The 5,000-nt window shown below is 46.9% G+C and overlaps 15 non-coding genes and 2 pseudogenes across 15 annotated transcripts; all 17 read left to right on the forward strand.

The window, feature by feature from the left end:
• The first annotated feature begins 163 nt into the window (after positions 1–163).
• On the forward strand, positions 164–272 carry LOC146294494 (5S ribosomal RNA; annotated as a pseudogene).
• A 180-nt stretch (positions 273–452) lies between these two features.
• On the forward strand, positions 453–571 carry LOC146294495 (5S ribosomal RNA). Its single transcript, XR_014753748.1, has one exon. It is a non-coding gene; the product is annotated as a 5S ribosomal RNA (ribosomal RNA).
• Positions 572–749: 178 nt separating this feature from the next.
• Positions 750–868, forward strand: LOC146294496 (5S ribosomal RNA). The gene has a single exon (XR_014753749.1). It is a non-coding gene; the product is annotated as a 5S ribosomal RNA (ribosomal RNA).
• Positions 869–1,042: 174 nt separating this feature from the next.
• Positions 1,043–1,161, forward strand: LOC146294497 (5S ribosomal RNA). The gene has a single exon (XR_014753750.1). It is a non-coding gene; the product is annotated as a 5S ribosomal RNA (ribosomal RNA).
• A 180-nt stretch (positions 1,162–1,341) lies between these two features.
• Positions 1,342–1,460, forward strand: LOC146294498 (5S ribosomal RNA). The gene has a single exon (XR_014754454.1). It is a non-coding gene; the product is annotated as a 5S ribosomal RNA (ribosomal RNA).
• Positions 1,461–1,626: 166 nt separating this feature from the next.
• On the forward strand, positions 1,627–1,745 carry LOC146294499 (5S ribosomal RNA). Its single transcript, XR_014753751.1, has one exon. It is a non-coding gene; the product is annotated as a 5S ribosomal RNA (ribosomal RNA).
• Positions 1,746–1,923: 178 nt separating this feature from the next.
• Positions 1,924–2,042, forward strand: LOC146294500 (5S ribosomal RNA). The gene has a single exon (XR_014753752.1). It is a non-coding gene; the product is annotated as a 5S ribosomal RNA (ribosomal RNA).
• Positions 2,043–2,224: 182 nt separating this feature from the next.
• On the forward strand, positions 2,225–2,343 carry LOC146294501 (5S ribosomal RNA). The gene has a single exon (XR_014753753.1). It is a non-coding gene; the product is annotated as a 5S ribosomal RNA (ribosomal RNA).
• Positions 2,344–2,517: 174 nt separating this feature from the next.
• On the forward strand, positions 2,518–2,626 carry LOC146294502 (5S ribosomal RNA; annotated as a pseudogene).
• A 170-nt stretch (positions 2,627–2,796) lies between these two features.
• LOC146294503 (5S ribosomal RNA) lies at positions 2,797–2,915 on the forward strand. The gene has a single exon (XR_014753755.1). It is a non-coding gene; the product is annotated as a 5S ribosomal RNA (ribosomal RNA).
• Positions 2,916–3,091: 176 nt separating this feature from the next.
• Positions 3,092–3,210, forward strand: LOC146294504 (5S ribosomal RNA). Its single transcript, XR_014753982.1, has one exon. It is a non-coding gene; the product is annotated as a 5S ribosomal RNA (ribosomal RNA).
• Positions 3,211–3,380: 170 nt separating this feature from the next.
• LOC146294505 (5S ribosomal RNA) lies at positions 3,381–3,499 on the forward strand. Its single transcript, XR_014753756.1, has one exon. It is a non-coding gene; the product is annotated as a 5S ribosomal RNA (ribosomal RNA).
• A 174-nt stretch (positions 3,500–3,673) lies between these two features.
• On the forward strand, positions 3,674–3,792 carry LOC146294506 (5S ribosomal RNA). The gene has a single exon (XR_014753983.1). It is a non-coding gene; the product is annotated as a 5S ribosomal RNA (ribosomal RNA).
• Positions 3,793–3,964: 172 nt separating this feature from the next.
• Positions 3,965–4,083, forward strand: LOC146294507 (5S ribosomal RNA). Its single transcript, XR_014753757.1, has one exon. It is a non-coding gene; the product is annotated as a 5S ribosomal RNA (ribosomal RNA).
• A 174-nt stretch (positions 4,084–4,257) lies between these two features.
• On the forward strand, positions 4,258–4,376 carry LOC146294508 (5S ribosomal RNA). The gene has a single exon (XR_014753984.1). It is a non-coding gene; the product is annotated as a 5S ribosomal RNA (ribosomal RNA).
• A 174-nt stretch (positions 4,377–4,550) lies between these two features.
• On the forward strand, positions 4,551–4,669 carry LOC146294509 (5S ribosomal RNA). Its single transcript, XR_014753758.1, has one exon. It is a non-coding gene; the product is annotated as a 5S ribosomal RNA (ribosomal RNA).
• Positions 4,670–4,849: 180 nt separating this feature from the next.
• On the forward strand, positions 4,850–4,968 carry LOC146294510 (5S ribosomal RNA). The gene has a single exon (XR_014754455.1). It is a non-coding gene; the product is annotated as a 5S ribosomal RNA (ribosomal RNA).
• Positions 4,969–5,000: the final 32 nt, after the last annotated feature.

The following is a 5,000-nucleotide window of genomic DNA, read 5'->3' on the forward strand; positions in this document are numbered from 1 at the left end:
TCATTCACTTAGAAACTGAAATCTTGCAATATGCACAAGTAGTCCTTCATGAAAGGGGCTGGAAGCTGTTTTCATTTTGACACGAGAGAGAGAGAGAGACCACCTTGCATTGTCAATTGCTAAATCTGTATATGGATAAGTAGCCTATGGTTGTCATCTTATTTCGTACGGCCATACCAGCCTGGCAACGCCTGATCTCGGAAGCTAAGCAGGGTCGGGCCTGGTTAGTACTTGGATGGGAGACCGCCTGGGAATACCAGGTGCTGTATGCTCTTTTGCTCATTCACTTAGAAACTGAAATCTTGCAATATGCACAAGTAGTCCTTCATGAAAGGGGCTGGAAGCTGTTTTCATTTTGACACGAGAGAGAGAGAGAGAGAGAGAGAGACCACCTTGCATTGTCAATTGCTAAATCTGTATATGGATAAGTAGCCTATGGTTGTCAACTTATTTCGTACGGCCATACCAGCCTGGCAACGCCCGATCTCGTCTGATCTCGGAAGCTAAGCAGGGTCGGGCCTGGTTAGTACTTGGATGGGAGACCGCCTGGGAATACCAGGTGCTGTATGCTCTTTTGCTCATTCACTTAGAAACTGACATCTTGCAATATGCACAAGTAGTCCTTCATGAAAGGGGCTGGAAGCTGTTTTCATTTTGACACGAGAGAGAGAGAGAGAGAGAGAGACTACCTTGCATTGTCAATTGCTAAATCTGTATATGGATAAGTAGCCTATGGTTGTCAACTTATTTCGTACGGCCATACCAGCCTGGCAACGCCCGATCTCGTCTGATCTCGGAAGCTAAGCAGGGTCGGGCCTGGTTAGTACTTGGATGGGAGACCGCCTGGGAATACCAGGTGCTGTATGCTCTTTTGCTCATTCACTTAGAAACTGAAATCTTGCAATATGCACAAGTAGTCCTTCATGAAAGGGGCTGGAAGCTGTTTTCATTTTGACACGAGAGAGAGAGAGAGAGAGACCACCTTGCATTGTCAATTGCTAAATCTGTATATGGATAAGTAGCCAATGGTTGTCAACTTATTTCGTACGGCCATACCAGCCTGGCAACGCCCGATCTCGTCTGATCTCGGAAGCTAAGCAGGGTCGGGCCTGGTTAGTACTTGGATGGGAGACCGCCTGGGAATACCAGGTGCTGTATGCTCTTTTGCTCATTCACTTAGAAACTGAAATCTTGCAATATGCACAAGTAGTCCTTCATGAAAGGGGCTGGAAGCTGTTTTCATTTTGACACGAGAGAGAGAGAGAGAGAGAGAGAGACCACCTTGCATTGTCAATTGCTAAATCTGTATATGGATAAGTAGCCTATGGTTGTCAACTTATTTCGTACGGCCATACCAGCCTGGCAACGCCCGATCTCGTCTGATCTCGGAAGCTAAGCAGGGTCGGGCCTGGTTATTACTTGGATGGGAGACCGCCTGGGAATACCAGGTGCTGTATGCTCTTTTGCTCATTCACTTAGAAACTGAAATCTTGCAATATGCACAAGTAGTCCTTCATGAAAGGGGCTGGAAGCTGTTTTCATTTTGACACGAGAGAGAGAGACCACCTTGCATTGTCAATTGCTAAATCTGTATATGGATAAGTAGCCTATGGTTGTCAACTTGTTTCGTACGGCCATACCAGCCTGGCAACGCCCGATCTCGTCTGATCTCGGAAGCTAAGCAGGGTCGGGCCTGGTTAGTACTTGGATGGGAGACCGCCTGGGAATACCAGGTGCTGTATGCTCTTTTGCTCATTCACTTAGAAACTGACATCTTGCAATATGCACAAGTAGTCCTTCATGAAAGGGGCTGGAAGCTGTTTTCATTTTGACACGAGAGAGAGAGAGAGAGAGAGAGACCACCTTGCATTGTCAATTGCTAAATCTGTATATGGATAAGTAGCCTATGGTTGTCAACTTATTTCGTACGGCCATACCAGCCTGGCAACGCCCGATCTCGTCTGATCTCGGAAGCTAAGCAGGGTCGGGCCTGGTTAGTACTTGGATGGGAGACCGCCTGGGAATACCAGGTGCTGTATGCTCTTTTGCTCATTCACTTAGAAACTGAAATCTTGCAATATGCACAAGTAGTCCTTCATGAAAGGGGCTGGAAGCTGTTTTCATTTTGACACGAGAGAGAGAGAGAGAGAGAGAGAGAGACCACCTTGCATTGTCAATTGCTAAATCTGTATATGGATAAGTAGCCTATGGTTGTCAACTTATTTCGTACGGCCATACCAGCCTGGCAACGCCCGATCTCGTCTGATCTCGGAAGCTAAGCAGGGTCGGGCCTGGTTAGTACTTGGATGGGAGACCGCCTGGGAATACCAGGTGCTGTATGCTCTTTTGCTCATTCACTTAGAAACTGAAATCTTGCAATATGCACAAGTAGTCCTTCATGAAAGGGGCTGGAAGCTGTTTTCATTTTGACACGAGAGAGAGAGAGAGAGAGACCACCTTGCATTGTCAATTGCTAAATCTGTATATGGATAAGTAGCCTATGGTTGTCATCTTATTTCGTACGGCCATACCAGCCTGGCAACGCCTGATCTCGGAAGCTAAGCAGGGTCGGGCCTGGTTAGTACTTGGATGGGAGACCGCCTGGGAATACCAGGTGCTGTATGCTCTTTTGCTCATTCACTTAGAAACTGAAATCTTGCAATATGCACAAGTAGTCCTTCATGAAAGGGGCTGGAAGCTGTTTTCATTTTGACACGAGAGAGAGAGAGAGACCACCTTGCATTGTCAATTGCTAAATCTGTATATGGATAAGTAGCCTATGGTTGTCAACTTATTTCGTACGGCCATACCAGCCTGGCAACGCCCGATCTCGTCTGATCTCGGAAGCTAAGCAGGGTCGGGCCTGGTTAGTACTTGGATGGGAGACCGCCTGGGAATACCAGGTGCTGTATGCTCTTTTGCTCATTCACTTAGAAACTGAAATGTTGCAATATGCACAAGTAGTCCTTCATGAAAGGGGCTGGAAGCAGTTTTCATTTTGACACGAGAGAGAGAGAGAGAGAGAGACCACCTTGCATTGTCAATTGCCAAATCTGTATATGGATAAGTAGCCTATGGTTGTCAACTTATTTTGTACGGCCATACCAGCCTGGCAACGCCCGATCTCGTCTGATCTCGGAAGCTAAGCAGGGTCGGGCCTGGTTAGTACTTGGATGGGAGACCGCCTGGGAATACCAGGTGCTGTATGCTCTTTTGCTCATTCACTTAGAAACTGAAATCTTGCAATATGCACAAGTAGTCCTTCATGAAAGGGGCTGGAAGCTGTTTTCATTTTGACACGAGAGAGAGAGAGAGACCACCTTGCATTGTCAATTGCTAAATCTGTATATGGATAAGTAGCCTATGGTTGTCAACTTATTTCGTACGGCCATACCAGCCTGGCAACGCCCGATCTCGTCTGATCTCGGAAGCTAAGCAGGGTCGGGCCTGGTTAGTACTTGGATGGGAGACCGCCTGGGAATACCAGGTGCTGTATGCTCTTTTGCTCATTCACTTAGAAACTGAAATCTTGCAATATGCACAAGTAGTCCTTCATGAAAGGGGCTGGAAGCTGTTTTCATTTTGACACGAGAGAGAGAGAGAGAGAGACCACCTTGCATTGTCAATTGCTAAATCTGTATATGGATAAGTAGCCTATGGTTGTCAACTTATTTTGTACGGCCATACCAGCCTGGCAACGCCCGATCTCGTCTGATCTCGGAAGCTAAGCAGGGTCGGGCCTGGTTAGTACTTGGATGGGAGACCGCCTGGGAATACCAGGTGCTGTATGCTCTTTTGCTCATTCACTTAGAAACTGACATCTTGCAATATGCACAAGTAGTCCTTCATGAAAGGGGCTGGAAGCTGTTTTCATTTTGACACGAGAGAGAGAGAGAGAGACTACCTTGAATTGTCAATTGCTAAAACTGTATATGGATAAGTAGCCTATGGTTGTCAACTTATTTCGTACGGCCATACCAGCCTGGCAACGCCCGATCTCGTCTGATCTCGGAAGCTAAGCAGGGTCGGGCCTGGTTAGTACTTGGATGGGAGACCGCCTGGGAATACCAGGTGCTGTATGCTCTTTTGCTCATTCACTTAGAAACTGAAATCTTGCAATATGCACAAGTAGTCCTTCATGAAAGGGGCTGGAAGCTGTTTTCATTTTGACACGAGAGAGAGAGAGAGAGAGACCACCTTGCATTGTCAATTGCTAAATCTGTATATGGATAAGTAGCCTATGGTTGTCAACTTATTTTGTACGGCCATACCAGCCTGGCAACGCCCGATCTCGTCTGATCTCGGAAGCTAAGCAGGGTCGGGCCTGGTTAGTACTTGGATGGGAGACCGCCTGGGAATACCAGGTGCTGTATGCTCTTTTGCTCATTCACTTAGAAACTGACATCTTGCAATATGCACAAGTAGTCCTTCATGAAAGGGGCTGGAAGCTGTTTTCATTTTGACACGAGAGAGAGAGAGAGAGAGACTACCTTGAATTGTCAATTGCTAAAACTGTATATGGATAAGTAGCCTATGGTTGTCAACTTATTTCGTACGGCCATACCAGCCTGGCAACGCCCGATCTCGTCTGATCTCGGAAGCTAAGCAGGGTCGGGCCTGGTTAGTACTTGGATGGGAGACCGCCTGGGAATACCAGGTGCTGTATGCTCTTTTGCTCATTCACTTAGAAACTGAAATCTTGCAATATGCACAAGTAGTCCTTCATGAAAGGGGCTGGAAGCTGTTTTCATTTTGACACGAGAGAGAGAGAGAGAGAGAGAGAGACCACCTTGCATTGTCAATTGCTAAATCTGTATATGGATAAGTAGCCTATGGTTGTCAACTTATTTCGTACGGCCATACCAGCCTGGCAACGCCCGATCTCGTCTGATCTCGGAAGCTAAGCAGGGTCGGGCCTGGTTATTACTTGGATGGGAGACCGCCTGGGAATACCAGGTGCTGTATGCTCTTTTGCTCATTCACTTAGAAACTGAAATGTT

Source organism: Hypomesus nipponensis, chromosome 4 (genome assembly GCF_054491055.1).
Source record: "Hypomesus nipponensis isolate SF chromosome 4, ASM5449105v1, whole genome shotgun sequence".
Lineage (NCBI taxonomy): Eukaryota > Metazoa > Chordata > Actinopteri > Osmeriformes > Osmeridae > Hypomesus > Hypomesus nipponensis.